The sequence below is a fragment of the Sus scrofa genome, chromosome 15, assembly GCF_054392235.1.
Source record: "Sus scrofa isolate SSC_HxYL_T2T_F1_AM1 chromosome 15, Sscrofa_HxYL_maternal_Yorkshire_Landrace_v2.0, whole genome shotgun sequence".
Lineage (NCBI taxonomy): Eukaryota > Metazoa > Chordata > Mammalia > Artiodactyla > Suidae > Sus > Sus scrofa.
The window spans coordinates 50,020,187-50,044,852 of record NC_139397.1 but is presented as its reverse complement, the minus strand read 5'-3'; the positions used below and the strand labels follow the sequence as shown (position 1 = coordinate 50,044,852).

Below are 24,666 nucleotides of genomic sequence, written 5' to 3'. Positions count from 1 at the left end.
CCTGGAAACCCCCAGGGTCGCCACAGCTGAAAGGGCTCTGGCACCAGCCAGCCTCAATTAACAGGATTTATTTCGTATTTACACTTTCTCTTGGTTTTATACATCCACGTCTGGATTTTCTCAGTGATGAAATGTTGCAGTGGAGACTATTTATAAAAACACTCACCCCAGCTTGCCACAGAAGCCTAAAAATACTGCTGGAGGCTTGCAGCTAATGTTCCCTGTGTTTCTTTGAAGGAAACATGATATCTGTTTTGTTTCCGACATTTATAACCCTCCCATAATGTTCCCCTTCTCAGCAACTGTATTAGGCTTAAGACTGTGCTTAAGGAAATAAGGACAAATAAATGAATGAGCTTCGTTAAATATCCATTCTGTCAGGTTTTGTCTCTCAGACTATTAATGCTTCTTTGGGCAATTCAGACTTCCAAGATGTGTGAATCCTTTACCAATTATCATGTGAGCCAGTTTGAGTCAGTTGCACTTGATTGTTTAAAAAATAAAAACGATATATATGGTAAAATATTGATAAACCCTAAAGTGCTATAAAAATGTAAGGGATGTAAAAGTAATGTCAGATTCCATAAGAGGCTGGGCTACTTCCTCATAAAAATACTAACCAGATCAGTCAGCATGTACCTGCCACCACTGGGAAGTACTTTCAACACAGGGCTTCAGTTATTTCCTAAAGAAGGGTTCTAACATTTTAAAGAAAGAAAGCAGTTTTGAAATGAGCATCCAGACTCTGATAGTGACTGTCTTTGTAGATATTGGTGTCAATCCAACAGATGCTAGTTCAAAATAACTATGATAATGGTTACTATTTACCTATAGTATTATTATTTATCCACACCCAGAAATCAGTGTAACCCATTAGCACATAGTATAATTTAGTACTACAGTTGTTTACAAACTCATTCCATGTTACAGAGTTCCCTAGAAGTAGATAGTATCTGAAGTTGATTATTATACTATGCGGTAACAGGGGTAGCCTGAATAAAGGGCACAGTATTCCCTTAGGGAAATTACAAGGATAGTTTTTAATTTCAAAGAGGACTGTTGTAACATTGGTAGAGTTGGACAGAAAGCTCTTCTGGTTGGACAAGGCCACTCCAGGCTTATGGGATCAAGATGTATATCTTTCCTATTAAGGCCAGTAGGTCAACAGCAGGGACAAAAGCAATACCTGAACATAATCTTCCTCATGGGGAATTTTCAGGATGACCCTCCTCATGGAAAATATGGTTGATATGTAAAGTTAGGAATTGCTATACGCTTGTCCAATGCTGGTGTCTGTGCTAAGTCCTTTGCATGCATTCTCTCATATGACTAGAAAATAAGTTAGGAGTCTTGGAGAAATTTTGAGTGTTCCAAGGGGCCAATGAAACTCCAATGTGAATATATTGAAAGGGATTAGGAAAAAGCAGAATCAAAATTTATGGAAAAGTAATCAAAAGAATGAAAGAATCAGAGGCCCTGTAAGTATTATCGAAATGGCTCCAGGCTTTTTATTTGCAAAAATTACTGACCTGTGCACTGTGTTTGGTCAAACCCTGATCTAGATTCTTCATTAAACAAGAACATCTGTTCTCATAAGTGATTTCAATAATGTGATGGTAATTTCTTAAGAATGAAATGTGTGTTATATATTTAGTCCATATTTATGTTTATTCATACCTCAATACTATTTATACTTATGTATGCATTTTTTATATTTATATGCTAGGTTCACTTATTTTAATATATTACCAATATAGTTAAGAGATCTGAATTTTAACTTTGCAGTTCTATGGCGAACAGGGACAAATTAGCACTTGCTATCGTGAAACCAAAAGCTTAACTCTGATGTTTGCCCCATGTTCCTATGGTAACTATTGTAGATGGGCCCTTCTGCATTGGTATGGGCGGTGTGAGGATTAGAGAAACTGTTGTGTGTCAGAGCTAAACTCATACCTGCCCTTCCCTGACACTCATAGATCTAAAGGCTCAAAGACCACATCCTTCCCTGTTTATTTTGACTCTCTGACCCCCTTTAATGTGTACACACATGTGTGTATTGCATTTACTAAGCACACACACAGTGTTTTAAGAGCAAGTTCTCTAAACACAATCTGATTTAGGATATGTGCTTGCTGCATGTTGAGGATTAGATGATTAAAAAAAAACACCAATGTTTATGATTTTCTAAAGATGTGTCATGTTTCAAGAATACGCTTGTTTGGATACTGGGTTTTTTCTTTTCTTTTTTTATTCACCGCACCTACAGAAGTGCAGAAGTTCTCAGGCCAGGCTTCGAACCTGTACCACAGTAGTGACCTGAGCCATGGTGTTTCTTATTTTTTTAATTTACCAATCACTTCTTTTTTTATTGAACTATAGCTGATTTACAGTGTTGTGTTAGTTTCAGATGAACGGCAAGGTGATTCGGTTATACACATTCTTTATCAGATTCTTTGGAGTTTGGGGTTAACATAGACACACTGCTATATATAAAATCAATAACCAACAAGGACCTACTCTATAGTACAAGGAGCTATACTCGGTGTTTCATAATGACATATAAGGGAAAAGAATCTAGACATTTGTTTTATCTCTGATTTTGATTTTATTGTAACAGACTGTTAGGTGTACATCTGTGCCATGACTGTAACCTGATGGGCAGTGGTCTTAGGGAAAAGCTCTCCACTTCATCCTCCCTATCCATCATTTCTCAAATCAAAAACTGACATTTGAGCTATCGAGGGCATTCTCTCATTTACTAGACCTAGTTTTTTGGTTTTCTCCACCTGCTGAGTCAATTAGGCTTAATTGTTTCTCTCCCTGCCTTTCCTCCTGCTCCTGGGAGATGCTCCTTTTTCCGTGTGGGTTAGCTCCTTGGTAAAATCACCAGCACAGGTAAGATAGGAAGTTCAAATCAATGCTTGTTAATTATCTGTCTCCGTGTGGCACTCACTGTGCATATATAATCTGGCAGCACCGTGATCAAGTTCTGTTCTCAGTAAAATATTCTCAGTGAGTCTCAGGCTGGAGTTCACCATACCTAACACAGAAATTCACTGAGTAGAAATCAGTCACATGTTATAAACTATATTTATATTGACAAATAATGGTTAGCTTGTAAAGTGCTTTCACAAATACCAGTGTCTTTCATTTTTTCATTAATTTTGTGAAAGTGTTACTATCTCCTTTTAAAGATGAAGTTAAACAGAAAATAGACGATTTGTGGAAGCTACAGAATTAGAAATTAGTAAAAGAACAGAATTAAAATTAAAGTTATCTAGTAACTCTAAAGAAGAATTTTTGTAATTCTAAAACTGTTCCTAAAATGTCTTTCGAGATAAAAGATGTCTTGCTGAGTGTAAAGTGTGATTTTTTTTGGGGGGGAATAAAATTAGAAGTGAATTAAGTCAGTCTTCTGTAACTCTGCTTACCTGGTTTTGCTCTCTTGGGGACAAGAATCTTGACTTTCATCCTGTAGCAACCGCCCTGTTTAAATAATTTCTAGGTCACAATAAATTGGAGGCTTTATACACAAGTCGAGAATGATGCAGTCCACACCACAAATTTGTGAAATCTCTGGGGCCCCTTGGGAAGGGGTCGTTGAGTGCTGATTACCACTCTGTTCGCTGAGCTCCAGACTTGCCTGATATAAGCACAATTCTGCCTCTCGATAAACCTGGGGATCTCAAGGGTAGGTGAAAAATTTATAAATCAACCTTCCTTCACCTGGAACAGATGGAGCAAAGAAAGGAGGGCCTTTTAGCCAAGAGGGCATGCCTACTAGTGTTAGCGAGCTGTTGACTTGTATTAAAAAGTTGAATAAAAAGGAGGAAAAAGAAAAAAAAAATGGGTCTAATCATTCTCCAGAGACATCATCAAGATAATCTGAGCTAAAATATATAAAGTAGCAGCACTGTGTAATTATTCAGAAATTACTAGTCATACTATTTTATTTCACCTGCTGCTAATTTAAATTTTCAGGAAGGTTTTGAAGGCAGCTACAAATTTCTCCTTATTAAGGCATTTGTGGAAGTACATGCTAGGTTGCCTATGGCAATGGGCTTCCTCCTGTGGTTTTGCTGAGCCTCCATCCTTGATGGTCTTAGTAATTTGAGTGGTTCCTACTTCCAAGGATTTGAGGTTTCAGCGCTCATTTTTTATTTTTTATTTATTTTTATTTATTTATTTTGTCTTTTGTCATTTTAGGGCCGTACCTGCGGCACATGGAGGTTCCCAGGCTAGGGGTCTAATCAGAGCTGTAGCTGCCGGCTTATGCCACAGCCACAGAACCACCAAATCCGAGTCGTGTCTGTAACCTACACCACAGCTCATGGCAGCACCGGATCCTTAACCTACCGAGCGGGGCCAGGGATCAAATCCGTAACCTCATGGTTCCTAGTTGGATTCGTTTCTGCTGCGCCACAATGGGAACTCTGAGTGCTCATTTTTTAGAATTATCGTATCTGTAAATTCTCAGTGCTTGAAGTACTAGATTTATATTATGATGCTGCCAAGGATGCTAGGCTTCCCTTCTGTGTTGCCCTGTTTATTGTTGGTGATTGACTGTCACTATTTACCAAATCAAGAATGGCTGTCTTAGAGTTCCCCTCATGGTTTAGTGGAAATCAATCTGACTAGCATCCACGAGGATGCAGTGTCGATCCCTGGCCTTGCTCAGTGGGTTAAGGATCTGGCTTTGCCTTGAGCTGTGTAGGTCAAGGCCAAAAAAAAAAAAAAAAAAAAAAAAAAAAAAAAAAAGAGAATGGCTGTATTGTTTTGTCTCCTTGCACTGTTTCTCTGCTGTGTTAAAGGGATTTTTGAGCCTACTGACATTAAGTAGAACTTTTTGATGGAGTTAAACACCCAGAGGACTCCTCCTTAACCCATATACTACAAACTATTGAACAGAAATATGGATGGTGTGACACTTTAAGAAACTGCACCTAAACATCCTTTTGACCATGCCTCACGCTGCCTTGATTCTGCCGTCTTTTCCCTTACACATGCATAAAGACAATTTTGAGGAAAAGGAGAGTATTTGCAAGTGTTCTTCTTGTTGACATCGGTTAGCTGGCTTTAAAATCATACCTAATTTTTGCTGCTACTGTTGTTTTTCTGTCATTTTTGAGGTAATTCTCATCTGTAATTCTTGATCCACAGACAGGAAATGCTGAAGTCCTAGGATGATAAGTGGATATGTGCGTATTTCATACTCTTCTGTTTAATATTGTTATCTCTCATTGAATGAAGTAAACACACACACTTTTATTTATTTATTTATTTTGTCTTTTTAGGGCTGCACCTGTGGCATGTGGAAGTTCCCAGGCTAGGGGTCGAATCGGAGCTGTAGCTGCCAGCCTGCATCACAGCCACAGCTATGCCATATCCAAGCCACGCCTGCGACCTTCATCACAACTCATGACAATGCCAGATCCTTAACCCACTGAACCAGACCAGGGATTGAACCACTTCTTATGGATGCTAGTCAGGTTCGTTTCTGCTGAGCCATGCCAGTAACTCCACACACAATTTTATTTAGATCCTGTTCTCTTACTCTATTATGAATAGGAGTTCAGAACCTGTCAGTACCACCTTTGAAAAACATTTTTTCTATTTTAAAAAAAATGTAGTGGCCCCTTCACCAGTGTTGTCCTACTTAAGACCTTGATTTCTTTCAATATTTTGTACTTGGTCTGTTTTAATCTTTATGGTTTTTCTCTGATTAATCCTTAAACTCTTTCCTGCATTAGTTCTGTGTCCCCAAGTTAGAAAAGTGATGAAATTCTAGTCTATATTGAGAATAATGGGAGAATTATTGCAGAGCTTCCCTAGGTAGATTCTGCTTATATTATTTTAAATTTCTCTTCTTCTCCTTTATTTTATATCCAGATGTCTTTTCGAGTTTGATGTACCATATTAATTATATCCCCAATTTTTATTTTGCATTTATTTTGTATTTCTGGTATGAGTATACATCTTCCTAGGGATCATGGCACCTTATGTTTTATTTATAAAGTATTTAAAGCTTATTTGCGGTTATTTGGTATAGGCAGATGTATATGTAACATATCATCATCGAGGACGTTTGACTTCTGTACTCATTAATATGACTGATTTATATTTCTCTACTGATCTTTCCAGATAGAGTCTGGATTAAACAACATTACGCTTCTCTGATCTTATGCAATGCCTTCCTTTGGCTTTAAGAGATCTACCCTCATATACTCAATTACTATATCTCACTCAGAAAGGCAAAGTGCAAATGACATTGGTATTTTAACATTCTCCCCTTCAGAAGTGCTATGTGTTTAAAAGAAAACAAAAATCTTTGCATGTTAAGTAACTCAGTGGAGGTGGATATTGATGAGTTTCAAATGGTGATTCAAACAATTATGATTCCCTACATTTTTTGGGGAAATTTTTTCATATTTCAACTTTATTTAAAGCTTACGCACAGGAAAATTCATTCTTTTTGGAATACAGTCCGATCAGGTTTTTAGTGTGTATTTATTGATTTATTTATTTTTAATAAGTGATTTTTATTTTTTAATTTTTAATGATTTTTATTCATTATCACTGCTTTACAGTGTCTGTGAATTTTTTACTATATAGCAAAGTGTTCAAGTCACACATACATATATATATTCTTTTTCTCACATTATCCTCCATCATGCTTCATCATAAGTGACTAAATATAGTTCCCAGTGCTATACAGCAGGATTCCTTACATTAAAAAAAAAGTCTGTATTGGAAGGTCACGATATGGCAGGCAGATTAAATCATTAATGCCGATTAAATCATTAATATCACTATCTTGGTACTGAACAAGCGGCAGGCATGTTTGCAATGAGAGTGATGTTTCTATACTAGTGCACTAAGAATCACTATGAAAGGCAATTGGATGCCTTTGCAAGACCCTAAAAGCAAATAAAAGAAAGGCTTATAAATGAATCCTTGGTCTCCCCCTGGTACTGATGAGAAAGGAGGATTCAGTGTAAAATTAAAAGTAACTTTCTTTCAATGGAATCCTAAAAAATGACTAAGGAAGCAGCCCAACAGGATCCTTTCTCCAGAACACAAAGAATCTCTGTACTGGGCTGTCCAGGCCTCCCAAGAACAGCAAGGCCTGAGTAAACCAACTATGCCAGAAACAACAAGAAGCTACTGGAATTTTGGGTTAATTTCTGATTTTCTGGGACCAAAAAGCATCAGTCTTTGAAGTGAGGACTTCAAGCTTATACAACAAGCTATGCTTCTGGTATAGGCATTTCCCAGCCATTAGTCAGTTCTAGAAATGATACAGATCTATACATATTTAAACATGAAATATTTACTATTATAGCAATGTAGGGGATAGAGTATTTAAGGAATCAAGTTTATACTTTATTCATTGTCAGTAATAGATTTAAAATATAACATTCACTGAATGATTCAAGACCAGGCACATGTCAAATCCATAAGTCAAAGTAATAATAAAAAATATTACTTTCCTAAATTAAGAAATGAGGACACCAACATGATGGAAGATAATACGAGAATAAGAATGTATGTATATGTATGACTGGGTTACTTTGCTGCACAGCAGAAATTGACACAATATTGTAAGTCAACTATGCTTAAATATATAAAATTAAAAAAAGAAAGAAACGAGGATACTAGATCTTGGTTGAAGCAGGGGACACTAGAGGTGATCAAAAGTGACCTGAATGGGATCTGACCCTCCTCTTTGTGACAACAGTGATGGAACTCATTCAAGTCTGGTGCACACCCTTTCACAGATACCAAACTCATGGTTTCTTTTCTCCCTCTACATGTCCTATATTTTCAAATTTCCTTTACTAGGAAACATTTTCAATATTAAAACATTCTTTAATAGTTTTCTTAGTACACTTTATTTGAAGACCTAAGTATCTGCCAATAAGAGTCCTTAATCACCTTGAGAAATGTTTTCACAATTAACCGTTACCTCAAAGGAAAAAAAAGTTTTAGTTCAGTGATACTAATTGTGTAATATGGCTAAATATTAGAACACAACACTTGATATGAAATTAGAATTAGAATTATATTCTCTGGGGAGTTCCTATTATGGCACAGTGGTAATGAACCTGACTAGAATCTATCAGAATGTGGGTTCAATCCCTGGCCTCTCTCAGTGGGTTGAGAATGTGGCATTGCCTAGAGTGGCAGTGTAGGTCACAAATACGGCTTGGATCTGGTGTTGCTGTGTCTGTGGCTGTGGCATATGCCAGCCGCTAGAGCTCTGATTCGACCCATAGCCTGGGAACCTCTATATGCCACAGGTGCAGCCCTAAAAAAATTTTAAAAAGAATTATATTTTCTGGAGTCATAACACCTGGTACATATTCTGTTGCTCACAGACATTGCATGTATGTGTGACCTTGGGCTTCTTGAGTTTCTTACACACCTGTAAAATGGAAATATAAAATATTACCTTTCATGGGGTCCTGTGAAAATGGAGTTTAGCGTTTGTCATCATCATCACATCACCATTATAGTTTTTGATACCCTGCCTATGAGATACTGTGGGCAATTACACTATTATAGCCTCTGTACTACCAAAAACGCCTAGTTTGGAAATCAGCTATGTAAAGTTCAATTCATGTCTGTTTCCAATTCTTATGTATTCTTTTTTTATTAAAATATAGTTGATTTACAAAACTGTATTAGTTTCAGGTGTACAACAAAATGATTCTATTATACATATGTGTATATGTATGTTTTTGATTTTTTCCATTATAATCTATTACAAGATATTGAGTATAGTTCCCTGTGCTGTATAGTAAATCTTTGATGTTTACCTATTGTATATATGGTAGTATGTATATGTTAGTCCCAAATGCCCAGTTTATCCCTTCCCCTGCTTCTACTTTGGTAACCATGTATTTGTCATCCGTATCAATGAATCTGTAAATAAGTTCATTTCTACTATTTTTTAGATTCCACATATAAGTGCTATCAAATACCATTTGTCTTTGACTTACTTCATTTAATAGGAATTCTCTAGGTCCATCTATGTTGCTGCAAATGGCATTATTTAATTATTTTATATGGCTAAGTAATATTCCATGGTCTACATATAGCATATCTTCTCTATCCATTTTTCTGTTGGACACTTAGGTTGCTTCCAAGTCTTGGGCATTATAAATAGTGCTTCTTTGAACATCGGAATACATGCATCTTTTTGACTTAGGGCTCTCATCTTTTCCAGATATATTCCCAGGACTGGGATTGCTGAATCATATGGTAACTCTATTTGTAGTTTTATTAAGGAACATTCACAACAATTTACATTCCCACAAACAAGGTAGGAAGGTTCCCTTTTTTTTTTTCACACCCTCTCTATCATTTACCATTTATAAACATTTTAATGGTGGCCATTCTGATGGGTGTGAGGTGGCACTTCGTTGTAGTTTTTCATTTGCATTTTTATAATAATTAGTGATGTTGAGCATCTTTTTATATACCTGTTGGCCATCTGTATGTCTTTGGAGAAATTCCCAATCTCTCTATGCTTTTAAGCTGTGAATTCCTAACTTCCTAACCTTAGATTTCAGAACCCTATCTCTAAATATGGAATGCAGATACCAAACCAACCTTCTAGTTCTCTCATTTAAGTTTGTTTGGCTTCCTTCCAACATACAGAAGGTTTATCTGTGACATGGGAATCACAAAAGACATGTAATTATGTTCTATGTGAAGTCTTAAAAAATATTGGATGGAGTCCCTGCTGTGGTCCAGTGGATTCAGAATCTGACTGCAGTGGCTCAGGTCGCCACAGAGGAGCTGGTTCGATCCCTGGCCCGGCTCAGTGGGTTAAAGGATCTAGCCGCAGCTGTGGCATATATATATGAATCGTACTGTGGAGCTTCACCAAAGTAACACTCATTTCATATCACATGTAAGAACATGTCAACTTCCCTTAAAGGCAGAGAACTTTCTCCAGGCAGAGTCAGAAATGTGTGATGGGAGCACAGACAGGGAAAAATGAAGCTTACCAGGAGGCATAAAATGGTTAGGACCCTGAATGTGGAGGGAGGGGGCCATGGGGCCAGGAATGGGATCAGAATTGGCTCTAGAAGCAGAGAATGACCTACAGCCACCAGCCAGCAGGGAGCCCAGATCTCAGATCAGCAAGCACAGGAATTGAATTCTGCTAAAGACATGAATAAATATGGGTGCCCATTCTTTCCCAGTGCCTCCAGTAAGAAACACAGCCTGATAAGACCCAAGTGGAACTTTGAACCTGCAGAACAGTGGAATGATAAATGATCTTGATTTAAGCCACTGTGTTTGTGGTGATTGTAACAGCGTTAGAAACCAGCCCGGGGAGCAGGCTGCTCATCTGTTTTCAAGACTGCAGCCTGGAGCACAGCCCCACTCTCATGCGAAAACCTCAGTAGAAAGGTGCTCATTGTTTAAGGAAATAAAAGCATGCTTTGAGGATGTACAGAAGTGGAAAGTCAACAATTTTCTACGTAAAATGAAAGCTGTCCTTATTTCTCACATATAATTATCCCTCAGCCAGCCTGATATGTGAGGCACGGGTGAGCTGGAAGTTTTATTTTGCTTATGGTTTAATTTGACTGGATAAAATGTACAGCATAAATCAGACATTTGTGTATATCTCAGCACTTAGCTACTCAGTCCTTAAATAGTGTGAATCTTTTCAGGATTTCTTTCCTTGGGAAATGATGAACGGCAAACTAATAACTTCTAAAAGAGTCTAGAACGTGTTCAGGATAGAGTGCCTCACTGAGGATGAGTGTTTAAAGTAACATTTTGGTTTCATATTTTAAAAAGAAATCCATGGTTCAGTGGATTAAGAACCCGACTAGTACCCATGAGGATGCGGGTTTAATCCCTGGCATCACTCAGTGGGTTAAGGATCTGGCATTGCCACAAGCTGTGGTGTAGGTTGCAGATGCAGCTTGGATCTGCCATTGCTGTGGCTGTAGTGTAGCCTGGCAGCTGCAGCTCTGATTTGACCCCTAACCTGAGAACTTCCATATGCCGCAGTTGCGGTCTTAAAAAGAAAAAACAATTAAATAAAAAGAAATCCAAGTCAGTGGGTTTATAGGCAGTACATATACTTTTATTCCCACCCTGGTCATGCCTCTAGCTAACTGCTTCATCATAGTCAAAGCCACTACTGTTTCTGAGCCCCCATCTCCTCTCTGTAAAGTGGTTTTGGACTGAGTAATCTCTCTGTGACCTACTGCCAAGCATCCCTTTAAACCTGCAGACACATTAGAGGCTCAAGTGTTTGTAATGAGCAAGATGGAGCACTGGCCATCTTAATGGTGCTCGTGGTGTTGTGGGAGAGATGCTTCATCAAAAGTAATACCCAGATAAATATAGAGTTATTGTCATGCTGAGTGCTATGAGTCCATATAATGAGCTGAAATATGGAAGGAGACCATTAACTGGATTAGTGGATCAGGGTGGAGTCCTATGTTCATTGCACACAGAAGATGCAACAAGGGCACATATCCTGGTACCGTGAGAAAAGAGGGCATTGCTTTTGCCAGGTCAAGAGGACTCACTCTCTGTGACCAGATGGACTGGGAAGAATGTGGTGATGTAGCAAAGGCCAGTCCATGCTTACAATGTGGTTCATCTTAAAGTCACAGGTGAGACTTAAAAGGGTTTGTAAGCAGAGGAATATGGTGGCTCTCTCTCTGTGTCCTGGAAAATGTCTCTGGCTCATAAAGAATGAGTGGTTTAGATGCAAGAAGAGAGAGTTGATCTACAAATGCCTTTGAAGAGGTTAGTGGAGTGTTTTCTGTGCGAAACGTGGTTGCTTGGACTTGAGGAGTAGAAATGGGGCTGGAAATGTTGGCAAGGCAAAGGGAATGGAAAAAAAAAAAAAAATGAAAGGATAAAATCAGCCAGCACAGGGGATGGTGGTATGTGGAGTTTGAGGAAAAGGGTGTTGAATCCAACAGAAGAGTTTCTATGCAAAGAGAGAGTTTCTTGCAGTTTTTGCATTCTGGAGTAAGCAGTTGTTGTTTTTAAAATCTTTATCATAAAAATTCATAATTTGAAGAGAGGAGTAGAAATTGAGTGGGAAAGACAGTTTATTCTTTAAGAGGACATAGTAAATCACAAAGGGATGTACTTGTTAAACGATAGAAAATGTTGACTGCGATTATTGTGAATTTCAAGTATTGAAAGAAAGCCTAAGGTGTCACCAGGCTATACTGAAGTTCCCCAGAGTAAAAACATATTTTGCTTCCAGATCTTCTGGGAAATGAACTGTGTGGTTGGACGCACCCATCCAGTCCATTAACCTTCCCAGGCCCCAGTTTTCTCTTTCAAGTGGGACTTTAGATTAGAAATCCTCTTAGGACTCTTGTAGATTTACAGTTTTTAATGGGCAATGTAGATAATGGCAAATAGCTCTTTGGATAGCTAGGTGTTTTTATTTACAAAGAAAATATTCTAAATGTTAATATATAATCTTTCAAATATTAATTCATAGACAGTTATGTTTTATAAAAGATCTTCAGACAGTAAAGTGTCACAAAATTGTAACTCAATACAATTTAACCCAAAATGCTGAGTAGTAAGATTGTGTTTTGATGTTCTTTATGAATAATTTTCTCATTTAATAAAAATACCTCATATTTAATAGTATATGCAGTAAATTGTAATAATAGTAGCTTACTAGTCGTACTGAAAAAGGTGCCTTCAGGTAAAATTTTGGCACTTGGAACGTGGGCCAGCCACCTTTTCAAGTGCTTTATATGCATCATTTCATTTCATCGTGTCTATAAACCCATGAGGTGTGCAATGTTAACTATTCACAACTTACTACTGATGCTAAAACCAAGAGAGGTGAGGGGAATGGTCTAGATCATAGAACACGTTGATTCTGAACCAAATCTGTCCAACCTCAGAACCCAATTTGTGAACAATTTTGTCTCACAATCTCTAAAATACAGAACCTGTAACGGCTTTGGTGGTATTAAGTATAATAATCTTGTTATAGGCATCAGCCTTTTTCTGCACGTGAAATAACAACGTAGCCACAAATCAACTTATTTACCTAATTTGGGGATAGGAAGTGAGACATCAAGAACGTATGTTGGGGAGTTCCTGTTGTGGCTCAGCTGGAAATCAAAAGAAATCAAAACATGAGGATGTAGGTTCAATCCCTGGCCTTGTTCAGTGGGTTAAGGATCTGATGTTGCTGCAAGTTGTGGCACACATAGGTCGAAGATGTGGCTTGGATCCCATGTTGCTGTGGTTGTGGTGCAGTCTGACAGCTGCAGCTCTGGTTTGAACCCTAGCCCAGGAATTTCCATATGCACAGGTGCAATCATAAAAAGAAGAAAAAAAAAAAACATGGGTGGAACTAGAGATTCTCATACTAAGTGAAGTAAGTGAGAAAGAGAAAAACAAATACCATATGATACCACTTATATTTTGAATCTAATATATGGCACACATGAACCTTTCCATAGAAAAGAAAATCATGGACATGGAGAACATACTGTGTTTGCCAAGGAGGAGGGGTAGGGAATAGGATGGACTGGGAGTTTGGGGTTAATAAATGCAAACTATTGCCTTTGGCATGGATAAGCAATGAGATCCTGCTGCGTAGCACTGGGAACTATATCTAGTCACTTATGATGGAGCATGATAATATGAGAAAAAGGAATGTATGTGTGTATGTGTGACTGGGTCACCTAGCTGTACAGTGGAAAATTGACAGAGCACTGTAAACCAGTTATAATGGAAGCGAAATTCATTAAATAAAAAATGAAAACAAACAAAACAAAACAAAAAGAATATATGTCAAAATTCCTACAATGGACAGAACTAGCAGAGATAGGAGATGGAGCTGTGTCTAAGCTACCTCTCTCTCCTTATGTGAAAAAAGGACCGTCTCTGTTTCCATTTGTTTTATGAACTCCTCTCTTAGGCTATGCCAACACAGCGAGCAAACCCAGGACCTTTGGGAGGAGACCCCTCCTGGGTGGTGAAGCGCTCAAGAGCTTTAGGTGAATCACTAGAGTGGCTGGCTAAGTGGCACACATCTATTCTTCCATGCAGAGAAGAGCAAATAAACAGAGCAAATCAGGAGGAGCGCTGAGCTCCTGAAATCCAAAGAATGTTCTGCACAAGGGACTTAAAAAAAAACAAAGATCATCTCAAAGTTTCAGCTTAAAGAACTAAACTCCGTGGCAAGTCTCATAAAGGGATGAACACACATAAGGCATCCTGGTTTCTGCAAAGGCTAACAGAGCTGCTGGCACTCAGCACACGCCAGATAAAGATTTTTTGAATGAAAAGAATGCACAGATTTGACTTACTGTCCCCCACACTTACATGTGTTACTACCATATGCAAGTAGGAATATACCTCCTTGGTGTGGTGGATTCCACACTGTGCCTTCTTCCTGATTAGGGGCTGTGTTCAGGATGGGTTTATAGAAGACCAACAATGGGAGCTCATTCTCACATATAAGGCATTTTTTTATCAGCCATGGAAGGCCTGTTGATTATTCCCTTCATTATTATTCTCATCATTTAAAAAATCTATTCCTATTTATCTTCGCATTACAGTTGAACACATATGCACTGATATCTGCTATACTTAAGGTACCCATGCAAAGTGTTAACAACATTGAAAATTCACCTCAATCCAGTCGTGTATCCAGGGAACTTGAATTTGATCTTCATACCTATCATACCCCAAATTCTATGCTACAATCACCTATGACTTCAAAGATCTCTGAGTATCGAGGAAGCAAAAGATAAGCAAATCATTCCATTAAGGGCAAAAAATTCTGAAACAAAGCTTGAGAATATAAGTGGTGCTTCATGTAGGCTCGTATTTGGAAATTCCCTTGTAGAAAGATAATTAAGTGTGGCTGAAGGAAGAATAGGAAAATACAGGGAGGCTTAAGGAAGACAAAGGGTGAAGGTGTGGGGAAGGATGTGGTGCTGGGTGATGGGAAGGGAAGTGTGGCCCTGCAGTGGGGAAGCACAGGCAATGGGATGAACAGAAGGGGACTCCATGTCACCGAAGCAAAATAGGATTGTGTTCACAAGTCTCTCCATCTGAAGATAAAATTATTTTCAATCACCAATATAGCCAACTGCACATTTTTAAAGTTATGTTTAAAGTTGGGTTTTCATCTATCTGGGGACTCGATCATAGTTTTCTGAGGATAAGCCCCCCTCCAACCCTATGGGCTTTTATGTACCTATCGATTTAGTGCATCCAAACCATCCACAGACAGTTATATCACTTTTCCCAGACCCAAATTTTTCTACAAAAAAAGGTGAAGATTTATATTTCAAACATTTCATTTGAAAACATCATTTCCTAAAAGCTATTACTGATTTGCATCCATGCTACACTTTCCTGAGAAGATGCTAATTAAGGAAAAACTTCCTCCTTAGTATGTGCTCTTATCCTAACCCTCTTAAAATAGTTTTATATACTATAAATAGAGTCTAATTTTCAAGGCTTATAAGTAAATCAATATACAAAATCAATATATACATATATGTAAATCAGTAAATCAATATAATGTATACTGATGTCATGTGGAGGTTCCCAGGCTAGGGATTGAATCGGAACTACAACTGTCTGCACCACAGCCACAGCAACCCAAGATCTGAGCTACGTCTGTGACCTACACCACAGCTCATGGCAATGCCCACTGAGCCACTGAGCAAGCCAGGGATCGAACTCATATGCTCATGGATGCTAATCAGGTTCGTTACCCACCAAGCCATGACAGGAACTCCTGAATCTTCATTTTCATTGTGTGTATTAGTCTGGAAACCAAAGTCTGGGTCTACCCATTACTTGGCAGCCAGCATTGGATCCCAGGTGATGCCTTCATTAGTCATCACTGATTTATTTTCCGGTTTATTTATTCAATAAGCAAGTGATGAATGCCTTAATATATGTTAGGCAAAGTTTTAGGGGATACGAAGGGAACATGGAGCACAGTTCTCAGCTATCCTGATAGTGGGATGCAATGAATTTTCTATCACTAGGAAGTTTCCTTTCTTCCTGATTGTCACAACCTTCATTCTTCTGTAACACTTCAGCCTTCCCTGGAGATTTGGGATCAAGCTCTGCCTCACTGTTCCCCTTCAATCCACAAACCCACAACCTTTATTTGTTCTTACATCCTTCCTCCAGGCCCCCACACCATGCAGTGCAGTGGCCAGAACGGTTGCTTTGTGTTGTATTTTGGAAGATCATCTATGCATTTCTTAGCCATCTATCCATGCATTTACGTGCTTGAACATAATCATGCATATGGGGAAAATTCTCTTAAATACTAAGCTATGTTAACTTGGACAAGTCACATTATTTATTCAGACTTCATCTTTGTCATTTGTGAAATGAAGACTTACTTCTATGCTCCATGTGCCCAGTACTTAATTAATTACATATAGTTAGCCCTTAGAAGTTTGCTGAGTGAATAATGATTGAATGATTAAGATTTTTTCGAAGCTCACCTAGGAGTACTGTTTCATAAAAATTGAACTACTTAAACAATAGATGATGTATGGGGACTATGCATATCTTTATAAAATATTGCATCAGGATGCTCAGACTTTAATTTGAAATAGTTTCCCTCCAGCTAACTGGTAAAACATGCAATGGTAGGAACTGAGCCCATTTCCCCAGTTGTGGCTGCCATTGTGATCTCCCATTAGATGCTTATCCTGTAGGAGGCATTTTGAAAAGATTGGTGCTATCTTTCTCCTGGTGAACTGAAAACTATTCAGAAGGAATGGTGAAAATTTAAGCACATTTTATGGCCATTGTGTATATGGTTTATGAATAGGGGGCCGTAACCTTACTAAAATGATATGTCATTATGAAAATTTCCATAGAGTATCCATAAGAATAGAAGGGATAACTAGCAGGTAAGATAGTCATGATAAGATATTCTGCAACTCCATATGTTCATTGTAGTTGTTGCCAACACTCTGTTGCTAGGCAACCACAGCATGGATACTGCATCAGGTCTCCAAGAACAAAACACCATCATTGTACATTTTAATGAAAAACTGTATTGGCTGCAAAATATGAATTCAATCACCTTTGGGGAAATGCCTTTTTTCAACCTATTTTTCAAAGAGTTTCAAAATAATGATATATAGAGATAAGTGTTTTACATCATACCATTCATTAAATATATGTTTTAAATATCTTACCGTAAAATAAGACATAAAATTAAAAGTTCAAGAAACAGATTCTCTAAACTTGCTTTTTTTTTTTTTGCTTTTTAGGGCCGCAGGTGCAGCACATGGAAGTTCCCAGGCTAGGAATCAAATCAGAGCAGCCTCCGGCCTACACCATAGCCACAGCAATGTACAACCCTTAACCCACTGAATAAGGCCAGGGATCGAACTTGTATCCTCATGGATACTAGTTGGGTTTGTTACCACTGAGCTACAATGGAAACTCCTAAACTTGATTCTTTAAACTATCTTTGTATTCAAAAGCATATATGCTTTTAAACTAGCAAAAAAAATTGATATGTTATTTGTATGAATCTGTGTTACTATGGTCTATCAATTTAGTTTTGGGCCCAAGAGCAAATAGGCCAACTTTTAAGCTCTTAGTGGACTCCGAAGAAGGTTAGTTTTACATCAAACTACCTTTCCATCAATCCTAACGTCTGTCTCAACCATGGAAACCATACTAGTTATTCAAAACCCAGCTAGAATCTTGATTCCTCACTGCCTGTCTCACTGGGCCCATCCTTCTTTTGCACAATTGCTTTAATGCACATCCAGTGATGTCTCCACTCTGCCTTGTATCTTTCTTGTTCTCGACTGCTCATATGGTTGATATCATTGTCTGTGTCTTGCTTAACCAATTAGTTGTGTTCCTCTCATTCACTTCCATTTTCTTCCCAGTGTTATAATTTTGAACACAGTGGGTATCCAGCAAACACGTTTTGAACTGAACTGTGATAAACTGAATTATTTATTGAAACACTGCATAGTAAATCACCTTAAAAGACTTAGCTCCAGCAGTCTATCATCTGACAATCTGATGATGTCCTCCTTTAGTTTGTTGAAAAGAATGAGTTGAAACCAAGCCTTTTATTATCTAAGCCCTTTGTTTTCCACATATAGACCCATCATTGTAGGTGAGAGATATGCCTTTCTTTTGTAAACACAAGAAAAAAAATTAAAGATAACGAAAAAATATTTGCAGGGTACTCAGATTATAGCTCTTTATCAGGACAATCTAATTGAGGATGAATATTTATGGAAGGATAGAGATCCTGATCCTCTTAAAGTTCTCCTTTGTGTCAGCTGGAAGGTCTTTTAGTGTCTCTGAGGGTATGAGTGGTCTTCAAGTTAGGAGGCAGTACCCTGAAATATATAAAGAAACTGAAGACAAAACATCTTCTCCGGAGTTCATAAGCTTTGAAAAGTCAAAATGATTGCCTGTCAAGTATGCACTAACCAATAAGGTACTGAATGAAATAAGAGTCAGGAGATGAAGAGGTCATTGATTAGGAAAGTCCAAATATGAAAATTGTGAGATGGAAAGTGTTTGGGGATGGTTTTAAAACTAGACAGAATTATAAAGGGGCATTCAAGGTGGGTAGGTGTGGAAACAGAAGGCAGAGAGGGAATCTTATTTGAAGCAAGAAAACAGGATGAACTAAAACTGATGATTCTGCAGGTTTGGTGGCCAATGAGGATATTGATCTTAATGGAGATGAGGTCTTATCTGGTTCAAAAGAGATGCATTGAAAGAAGTAAGATGGTGTTCACTTATGAGAGAAAAAAGTGACATGAGGAAATCTCTGAAGCACATTAGTTTCTCATCTGTGTAGAATATAGAGTGGAAAGGAGAAAGAGCCAAAGGCATGTAGAGCAATTGCAGGGATGACGTCAGAAGCCATCAGCTGGGGCTTCCCCTGTAGCCTTAGTTAAAATAGATGTGATTTATCAGTGCCCACCTTGGGCGAATTACTGTGTCAAGAGATGTAATGGCATTTCTCAAGTACTCTTTCCAAGTGCATCATTGATTTGGTATTATTTCCATTTTAATCAGAGGACAGAAAGGCCTCTCATGCATATGTAATACCTGAATGTAAGGGCGAAATCTCATTTAACTCCAGATGTTAGCCTGTGTATGTGTGTCCCATATATCTGTAATATCTGTACACCTGCCAAAGGAGACAGTTTTTTCTTTTTTCTTTTTTGGTCTTTTTGCCATTTCTCGGGCCACTCTCGCTGCATATGGTGGTTCCCAGGCTAGGTATCTAATCGGAGCTGTTGCTGCCAGCCTACACCAGAGCCACAGCAATGCTGGATCCAAGCCACGTCTGCAACCTACACCACAGCTCACAGCAATGCTGGTCCTTAACCCACTGAGCCAGGACAGGGATCGAACCAGCAACCGTATGATTCCTAGTCAGATTCGTTAACCACTGCGCCACAATGGGAACTCCAGAGACAGCTTGTTAATTAAACATGAAGGACCTAGTGCCAGAAATTCAGCACATAGTTTGTGAATTTTCAATAAAAGTGTACTGTATCTGTAAGTCGATTTGTTTTGGAGATAGGTTCATTTGTGCCAAATTTTAGATTCCACATGTAAGTGATATCATATGGTATTTGTCTTTCTCTTTCTGACTTACCTCACTTAGTATAATAATCTCTGTTTGCATCCATGTTGCTGCAAATGGCATTATTTTGTTCTTTTTTATGACTGAGTAATATTCCAATGAACCAATTCACAGGCACAGAGAACAGATTTGTGGTTGCCAAGGGGGAGGGAGTGGCATCAACTCAGAGTTTGGGGTTTGTAGATGCAAACTGTTATATTTAGAGTGGATGAGCAATGAGGTTCTACTAAGCAGCCAGGGAAATATACTCAATCTCTTAGGATAGAAAATGATGGGACATAATGTAAGAAAGGGAATGTATGTGTCTATATACATATATATATGTACATTTTTATATATATATTTTATGAATATATGTATTACTATCCTGTACCACATAAATTGGTACAACTCTATAAATCAACTACCCTTTAATTTTGGGGAATTTAAAAAATAAATTAAAAAATAAAAGTGTACTCAATGAATACTTCACTCTCCAAGAAAAATCCTCAACAAAGATATTTTTTAAAACACAAACTGTTAATAACTACTTTCTTCTATTGAAGCTATCTGGAGAAATACTATTTTATGTTGTGTTTCTACTGTAAACAGGATTGGAAACATGGATGGGAAAGGAGAATATTGGCACTTTGGCCCTGCTTCAGAAGCTCAACCCTAATGTAGGAAGAGGAGGTTTCCACTGACAATAGTTACCATGAGGTAGCTCGTGGGACATTGGAAGTTGTAGATAAAAGGGGTACATAGTTGATTTGCAACGAACTTTTGTATGCAATTAACCCTAACTGAAGTTGCCACTTAAAATCTGAATTTGAGAATCATTTTCCTAGTTAAGTAAGAAAAGATGCATAAATATTTCCTTTGAATTAGTAAGGTGAGGCAAACTCTGTTCATTATCTGTATCATTATCAGTGTACAGATAGACAGTGTTACAAGGTGTAGACCATGGCCTGTACTTTTATCTATAGTTCTACCTATTTGCTTATTGAAGTGATGTTCAGTGATCATGCTGAAGTATGATTATGGGGAAAATCCACACTATCGTAGTTTTGCTTCATTGAACATGGTTTTATAAAAATCCTTACAAGGATACCTTTTCAATGATGTAAAATATACTTTCAGTTGGCAATCTTCCCCCAGGCTACCTCCTATACTGAGACAAAAATCAAAACCACTGTAATAGTGTTCACTCAGAATTCGTGGATTTTTATCAAATGGAAGTGAAATGGTTTCAGAATTAAAATTACACAAAACCAACAATAACATGATGTATTTGATGTTAAGTATCATTCAGTGAAAACATCCTAGGGTGTTGCCCAAGGTACAGAGTTTATTCATTGCCTTCAACAAGCACTTGAAGAGATTGAAAAAAACAAAAGATGTGGGGAAACACCAATACTTCAGCATCTTGCTATTCTTCTCTCTCTCTCTCTTTTTTTTTTTTTTTGCTTTTTAGGGCCTCACCTGTGGCATTTGGAGATTCCCAGTCTAGGGGTCAAATCAGAGCTGTAGCTGCTGGCCTACACCACAGCCACAGCAATGCTAGATCTGAGCCGCATCTGCAACCTATACCATAGCTCATGGCAGCACTGGATCCTTAACCCACTGAGCAAGGCCAGGGATCTAACCTGCAATCTCATGGTTCCTAGTTGGATTCATTTCCGCTGCTCCATGACAGGAACTCCATCACTACTCTTCTTTTACCTGCATAAGCTCAAATGTGAAAAGTAGTTTAGGAACATGGGAATTATCTAAATCCAGGAGACAAAATCTTCTTTCCACTATTTTAGAAAACAGTAGTTTAAATTGATATTTTTAGAGAACAGCTTGGCTGGCTTCCAGTTTGGGCAGAACACTTAATTTGAAAAATTTCTACCACTCCCTGGAATGCTAATTGTCTTTTCAACTCCTAAGAAATCAGAGGATAATGTAAAATTATCTTCCATTTACTTGGATCCAAACTTGATAATATTGTAAAGAGGTGATATGTCAGAAAATTCTTAATCTTATCTTTTCTCCTTTTGTATTGATGTTAATCTCTAGATTTCTAAATCAGTTTATTTTAGTCTACTATATGTTTTCCAAAAATCATCTCATGCTGAACCCCCATCGTAAAGAAAGCATTTCTCTAGTCTCTGTACAATAATGTTAACTTGCTAAAATCTATGTGTTTCTGAAAAGGACACTGTCATTCTTTCATCATCTCCGTAGTGGATGTTTCATACAGAAAGCTAGAATGGTTTGAAATCTCATATAAAGTTTATTATTTATATGGAGATGGAGACTGGGTGGATGTTATACATAGAATGTCATCTGCTGGCAGCATGATTCATTGGCATTTAGCAGCTGCTACATATAAAATTTAAATCAAAAGCCAGATGTTGATTTCCTATCAGCGTTAACTATTTTGACATGCTGTAAGTGGCATGAGGAATATTATGATTTGTCAGACTTAATATTTTAAAGACTTTGGGGTTATAGCGTGATAGCTTGATCTTGAATTTTATTTTTTGTTTGTTTGTTTTCCTTCAGAAAAATATCTCAAGTTGACATGAAACCATAATAATTTAATAATACTAATTCAGGTATTTCAGGTAAATCAACATATATTTACCTGAAATATATTACATATATTTACAAATAGGAAACTATTGCACATGATGCTTGAAGTATTATTCTTAACTGTTATATTGCATGCCATCTATTTGATAAGTAATATACTTAAATCAGAATTTGCTTGCAACATACATTATTATTTACATCTCAGGGACTACTAATCCTTTAAATATAGTTGATAGAAAGGGGTCAAGAAGTAGAGGAATCAGTTATTCAGAAAATATATTTCTTTATGTAAAGTATTTCACTCCACAGAAAAGTGATTGGCACATTATGGTAATCACCAATAAATAATTGACAGATTATGGATCCGTGATTATACCACTATTATAAATAATGCAGCTTTCTATAAGACTGACCTACATTTACCCTCAGCACAGACTGAATTCATTATATAGAAACCCACAACAGGCAAGATTCTGGTTGGAAAAGTAAACGTTGGGGTAATGATAAGGGATAAATTAGCCCTTAGGGAATTAAGAAAAGCAGAATTATTTCATGTGTACTAAGCCCATCGAACTCACCATGAATTGCTTTTTTTCTGTTTCCAAGATGGTTTTCAGAAAGAGAATAGAGAATGAGTTTTGAATTCAGCTTTACCCAATAATCCTTGAGTGGTAAAGTTGATGGTTTGCAATTTTTGTTTTATTACCTCTGTTGACCTCTGTGTCTTTGAAAGTTGGTGCTGAGTTTGGTTATCTCATCTCTCTTCCCCCAGTGGTCTCCACACAGAATGTTACAAGATGTGCTTAAGACTTCTCCTTGAGCCTGTCTGGTAGAATGAAATAGTCTATTTTTGCAAACAGCTTCCTCTTCTCTGCCTCTTTCCCCCCAAAACAGCCCAATATTGGCAAATATAAACTAGTTCTAGACTTTTCATGTCATAACCTTACCTACAGTGTTGCTCTGGCAAGCATCCCTAAATGAGATGCCTAATATATATTAACTCCAACAGACACCATAGCAAGATCTTTTCTTAGCATTAGTAAATGGTGTGATTTACATCCATCTTTGGGCCACATTTCCAAGAGTTCAGGGAAGATTGCGGCTGCAGGAGCATTGAATTGATTTGGAGGCAGACAGACAATGTTGGAGGCACATCTGTGCCTTGAATAATGATCTTATTGATGGAGAAGGATGCATGCCTAGTTCAGATGATGCCTTGGTGTCTCAGGCAAGTCCCGAGGTCACTCGACTCTCTGTGTTCCTCTGTGTGGGTGGAGGATGCGTGTTAGAAATTAAGTCAATCCCTTTTTGAGTCTTCTTTTTTACAAGATGTCTATGCTTACATATGTAAATTAAGACAACTTCAGTTTCAACCAAAGCAATTTCCATCATGGAGACACTTAAGAAAAGCAAATGTTTGATACACCATGAAAACATATTTAATACCCCAGAATTCAGGTAGAATTGATTTTATTAAAAGGTATTATACATTTAAAAGCAGTTTTGCATTTGATTTTTCCCCTTAATTAATCTACAAATAAGTATCAGAAAATGACCCAGTCATAAGTTCAGATTCTAAAATAGCTAAAGAAATGTATCAGTGCAGCACGTAGCCATGACTATGTGAGATATTTTTGTGCTCTTTTACTCAATGATGACATTTAACCTTTTAGATTAATGTCATTGTTATGTTATTTTAAAGGGGAAACTTAAAGCACCAACTATGCTATTCCTATCATATGAGACCTTTTTGGTTTTAATCAGGATCCTGAGTCCTAATATATTATTTAAAAGTTGTAATTGAGTTTCCCATGTTAATTTGGGTTCCTTTTCCATTGAGAAACTTCAAATATAAATTTTCATGTACTGTTTTGCTATTTCATTTATTAGCAGAATAATTCAAAATGTTAAAACAAAAAAATATGGAACAAACCATGCACTTGTAGTTGAAAATAACTCTGACCTAATTCATTATTTCAGAATAAATAATTTCTGGATAACTCCATTCAGCAAAAATGCCTAATTATTTTAATAAAATAAGTTTTTATACTTCTGAATTTTAGTGGTATGACTTGCAAATGCAAATGATAAGTAGTTTATAATGAGGCCACTGTTTCAGCCATGTTATCCTGAGATATCCTGAGACATCTTGAACCTCAGCAGCGTCTGATAGATGTATAGTGCAAACTGAGAATGCAATTTAAAATTTTTCAAAAAGACAAGAAAAAAAAAAAAAAAAGGGGGAGTTGCCGTCGTGGCGCAGTGGTTAACGAATCCGACTAGGAACCATGAGGTTGCAGGTTCGGTCCCTGCCCTTGCTCAGTGGGTTAACGATCCAGTGTTGTCGTGAGCTGTGGTGTAGGTTGCAGACGCGGCTCTGATCCCACGTTGCTGTGGCTCTGGCGTAGGCCAGTGGCTACAGCTCCAATTGGACCCCTAGCCTGGGAACC

General features: G+C 37.6%; 1 protein-coding gene and 1 long non-coding RNA gene across 3 annotated transcripts in view; both read left to right on the top strand.

Annotated features, from left to right (window-relative positions):
* Nucleotides 1–24,666, top strand: part of CSMD1 (CUB and Sushi multiple domains 1) — a 1,878,204-nt gene that overhangs the window by 211,102 nt on the left and 1,642,436 nt on the right. The window lies entirely within an intron of this gene.
* On the top strand, nt 18,651–23,625 carry LOC146395832 (uncharacterized). The gene is made up of 2 exons (XR_014829748.1): nt 18,651–19,442; nt 21,304–23,625. It is a non-coding gene; the product is annotated as an uncharacterized LOC146395832 (long non-coding RNA).